The sequence below is a fragment of the Salvelinus sp. IW2-2015 genome, linkage group LG6.2, assembly GCF_002910315.2.
Source record: "Salvelinus sp. IW2-2015 linkage group LG6.2, ASM291031v2, whole genome shotgun sequence".
NCBI classification, from domain to species: domain Eukaryota; kingdom Metazoa; phylum Chordata; class Actinopteri; order Salmoniformes; family Salmonidae; genus Salvelinus; species Salvelinus sp. IW2-2015.
In genome coordinates, this window is record NC_036846.1 from 18,569,137 (window position 1) to 18,574,600 (window position 5,464).

General features: G+C 37.6%; 1 pseudogene; it reads left to right on the forward strand.

Moving 5' to 3' along the window:
• The first annotated feature begins 1,578 nt into the window (after window positions 1–1,578).
• Window positions 1,579–5,330, forward strand: LOC111965518 (NXPE family member 3-like; annotated as a pseudogene).
• Window positions 5,331–5,464: the final 134 nt, after the last annotated feature.

The window sequence follows — 5,464 nt, forward strand, 5'->3', positions numbered from 1 at the left end:
CTCAAGCTCTTGTCAGGTTGAATGGGGACCAGTTCTTTTCTCTAATAAGAGTCCCTCAATTTAAACATTGAACAGGAAGGACAAACCTTACAGGTTTGGCTTATATATTTTGAAAGAACTTTTATTAAAAACAAGAACAGTTTYATAACTTTTTTAAATAAATAACATTGTTTTAGCTTGTCTTTCTCAATCATTTTGTTCTTCTAAAGAACCACGCATGGACAACACAATATGGTCTTCGTTGAGTTAAAATAAAGGCAGTTCCTTAGAAGTTTGGCTACAACCATTTTTGATGGGTGTTTTTCTCAGCAGACCACTTCCTCTGTATGCTAAAGGGAATGTGTTTGTTTAAAGGCCCAATATATTTGGTACAATTCATTCCCTAAGTTCTAGACCTCAGCTGAATCTGGTAATGAATGGTGTGGCTGTTGAACAAGTTGAGGAGAATAAAATACTTGGCGTTACCTTAGATTGTAAACTGTCATGGTCAAAACATATAGATTCAATGGATGTAAAGACAGGGAGAGGTCTGTCTGTAGTAAAAATATGCTCTGCTTTTTTGACACCACACTCAAAAAAGCAGTGATGTAAGTAAAGTACTTAAGGAGAAATACTTTAAAGTGCTACTTAAGTAATTTTTGGGGGGTTTCTGTAATTTACTTTACAATTAATATGTGTGACTACTTTTACTTCACTACATTCCTAAAGATACAGTAATTATGTACTTTTTACTCCATTTTTTTCCCTGACACCCTAAAGTACTTGTTACATTTTGAATGCTTAGCAGGACCGGAAAATGGTCTAATTCACACACTTATAAAGAGAACATCCCTGGTCATCCCTACTGCCTCTGATCTGGCGGACTCACTAAACACATGCTTCCTTTGTAAATTATGTCTGAGAGTTGGAGCGTGCCCCTGGCTAGCCGTAAAATAAATAAAACACTAGAAAATGTGGCCGTTTGCTTTGAAATTATTCATATTCTTACATTTACTTTTGATACTTTCAGACTTTTACCAACACAGTCTCACATTCAATTCGCGCATATATGTACAAAATGTATTTCAGCAGATTTCGTGCGTTTTTGTGCATTTTTGGGGTGGTTCAATTCGTTTGAAAATNGTATTTTGTTGCAACCTCCTATGGCGTGACAGACAAAACACATGTTGTTTATTCAAGATAGGATTATCAGCTGATGTGCTGCAGTAAGGTTTGCTGGGCAGTGAGGGTCCCTAGGGCAAGGCCAAACAGAAAGAGGTAACAGTAGTAGAATGTCCTGCAAGAGTGAATGATGTTTTATGACATTTAGAGGCCTTCCTCTGGTTTTAAGGAATGGTCCCACTAAGGAAGTGAGCAGTGGGAAGGAGGATACAGTATTAGTGTGTATTGCTTTGTGGCTCATTATCATTTAAGCTGTGAACTATAATACATAGTCGGTCTATATTTATTATTAATAATAATAATACATTCAACTTCTATAGCGCTTTTCATAAAAAACAAATGTATATCATTTCAAGTCATTCTTTAGTGAGATTGCCAGTAGGATACTACCTTGTATTACTGTCTATGTTGACCGATATGAGGTGAATGGAATGTAGTTACCAAGGCCCTTTGGTTAATGATCATTTATAATATGACTCATGTAATGTATTACAGTTTGATTTGCTTTGTAAGGTATCCCATTTAATGCCGAAAATGACTCTATGTAGAATTATCTTTAAGTCATCGCAGGAATACAATGTGACGACATCATTAAATTGCACGTCCCATTTCGCTCACCGCTACACAGTCAGATAATTATTGGAATTAGGTCAGACCAGCCCACATTCAACCGTTAGTGATTGAAACCATTATAATATATATATATATTGATTGTACCATTACTGATGATAGAGAGTGCTTGAGATGAGAGTACATTGAACTTAAACATCATAACTATTAATTGTTCTGTAATTTGGTTTGTAGTATTGATGGCTGTCTCAGGTTGAGTATTTCTTTTTTTTTGGAAGACGCCCTGGTGTGTTTCTTGCAGCAAAAATGTTGAAACATACAGCAAAGCAGCCACGTAGTAAACAGTACTAAGAACAAAAACTCAAGAAAACACTTTTGGTTACTTGTTAACAATGTTTGAAATGATTGTAAACTTCCTTCTTCTCTGTAGTTCCACAAACATTATTGTACCAGGTGACGATTCAGCTATCGATGTCCAGCAACAGGACACTGAAATCCGTAAGTTGTTCCAAACTACTTCTCCTTCCCTTATCTTATGAACCAACAGCCAAGTCTGACATAGGCCTAGCTAATTGACTGTAACTCACAAGACTTTTGCAGAGACWTCCGTATGTGTTTCTCACAGCTTTGACTTTCAGGAAAAAATATATATAAAAACATAACCACAATGATTGCACATAATCCTTTGCCAGTACAATTTGTTTTGACGACGTTACATTACTTGTTTAATAATCTCTCTCTTTTGAATAATTTATATTAATAGATGATACTAAAAACATTTAAATTAATCACATGATTAGTTGTGGGTTATCACAATGAAAGTCAAAATGAGGATATATWAAAAAAAAAGTCAAATAAATCACATGCTTTAGCCTAACGCATATGATTAATTAACAAACCACTGTTATCAATTAACCCCATGTTGTTCTAACATAGGCCTGAAAGTATTTTTTCTCTCTCTAGGATCACAAACAAAATGCCGTCCTGGTTTGCACATCTCAGTACCAGCTGGATTCTACCTCCAGGATCACTGGACATCCCTGGTGTGTGACTCAAAATCCTTTCCCTCAGCTAAACTGATATCTGGATGCCTGAAGGACAAACAGATCCATATGATGGGTGACTCCACTCTCCGTCAGTGGTTCGACTACCTGGAGGAAACTCTGCCAAGTATGATATAGTTTGTAATCAGTTTATTATGTCAATATGTTTGTAGTCAAGTCCATGCGTTCAAATGGGTTTACATTAATAAAGCTTTGGCCAGGCAATTATGTAACTAGCATTGTTGAATGAAAAGACACCCAAGTAAGTCATGGTATACGGCAGAACAGTAAAAATAACTTTTATAACTTCTTTCTTNTTCCACAAACATTATTGTACCAGGTGACGATTCAGCTATCGATGTCCAGCAACAGGACACTGAAATCCGTAAGTTGTTCCAAACTACTTCTCCTTCCCTTATCTTATGAACCAACAGCCAAGTCTGACATAGGCCTAGCTAATTGACTGTAACTCACAAGACTTTTGCAGAGACWTCCGTATGTGTTTCTCACAGCTTTGACTTTCAGGAAAAAATATATATAAAAACATAACCACAATGATTGCACATAATCCTTTGCCAGTACAATTTGTTTTGACGACGTTACATTACTTGTTTAATAATCTCTCTCTTTTGAATAATTTATATTAATAGATGATACTAAAAACATTTAAATTAATCACATGATTAGTTGTGGGTTATCACAATGAAAGTCAAAATGAGGATATATWAAAAAAAAAGTCAAATAAATCACATGCTTTAGCCTAACGCATATGATTAATTAACAAACCACTGTTATCAATTAACCCCATGTTGTTCTAACATAGGCCTGAAAGTATTTTTTCTCTCTCTAGGATCACAAACAAAATGCCGTCCTGGTTTGCACATCTCAGTACCAGCTGGATTCTACCTCCAGGATCACTGGACATCCCTGGTGTGTGACTCAAAATCCTTTCCCTCAGCTAAACTGATATCTGGATGCCTGAAGGACAAACAGATCCATATGATGGGTGACTCCACTCTCCGTCAGTGGTTCGACTACCTGGAGGAAACTCTGCCAAGTATGATATAGTTTGTAATCAGTTTATTATGTCAATATGTTTGTAGTCAAGTCCATGCGTTCAAATGGGTTTACATTAATAAAGCTTTGGCCAGGCAATTATGTAACTAGCATTGTTGAATGAAAAGACACCCAAGTAAGTCATGGTATACGGCAGAACAGTAAAAATAACTTTTATAACTTCTTTCTTTAATGCATATCCCAGCGCATTGTTTGTCTGAATTCATATATTTGCATTAAACTTATGATCCTTCTGTAGCATTGAAACGCCTGAACCTTCACACATCAAGCAAATCGGCCCCTTTGAGGCAGTCGACACCCAGTCCAACACCCGTATCATCTGGCGGGCCCATGGGATACCTTTACGGACAAGCAAGACCCCCTGGGCTGACCTACACTACATCGCCAGGGAGGTGGAGGGTATGGCAGGGGGTGCACACTCTGTAGTCGTCTTCACCATCTGGGCTCATTTCACCACGTACCCACGGGCTATGTACGCACACCGTCTGGTCGTCATCCTTAGGGCTGTGGCATCGCTCCTAAGCCGATCTCCCACTACTCTGGTAGTGATCAAGTCAGCCAACACGGGCTACAAGGATGTGTACGGCAGCGACTGGCTCTCCTGGCAGCTCGACATGGCACTCAGGGAAATATTCAGGGMCTTGCCTCTGGTCCTCATTGACGTTTGGCAGATGACTTCCTGCCACTATTCTCCTGACAACATTCACCCGCCCTCTGTGGTGATCCAAAAGGAAGTGGATCTCTTCCTGTCCTTTGTTTGTCAGCTGTGAAAAAAATTGAAGTCATGCCTGGAATAACATTGTGCCTTACTGTATACAAAATGCTGTCTCYGAAARGAATCTACAGTATATTGGAAAAGGGATTGTAATGTTAGGAAGATAATTCCTTTAAAAACTGTTTGCCTTATTCAAAATGAATGTATAGCTTTTCTAACTGGCCTTATTTTAAAATAAAAACTACTTTAACTATGAACACTTGTCAAAACTATGGCAAACCACAGAGCTCAATGTTTTGTTTACAACCAAAATCCCCTCAACCTTAATAATTTCTGTTTCTCACACATTTCTGAGAATAGCATAACTATTAATATCCACAGAAAATCGATTCAAGAGAAGTGCTGATACTTAGTGCTCCTGGTTGTATTTTAAGCACTTCATGCGATTTCCATTTAAATGGAATTTGATAGATTATTATTGACACTTACTACAGACTATGTGAATTTACTGTTAGATACATTATGTGCAATTGAGAAGGACACATGCGATTCGCGGTAAGAAACTCATTGCAGGTTTTGAAAATCAGTGTTTTACTTTTAATCTTACCCTGTGATGTCACGGATACCTTTATTCTTATGTTTTTATCCACAAATTATAGAAAAGTAAGTGACACAATCTATTGTTAGATTGTTGTTTACTCAGTACTTTGTTGAAGCACATTTTGCAGCGATTACAGCCTCGAGTCTTGTTGGGTATGATGCTACAAGCTACAAGCTACAAGCTTGGCACACCTGTATTTGGGGGGTTTCTCCCATTCTTCTCTGCAGATCCTCTCAAGCTCTTGTCAGGTTGAATGGGGACCAGTTCTTTTCTCTAATAAGAGTCCCTCAATTTAAA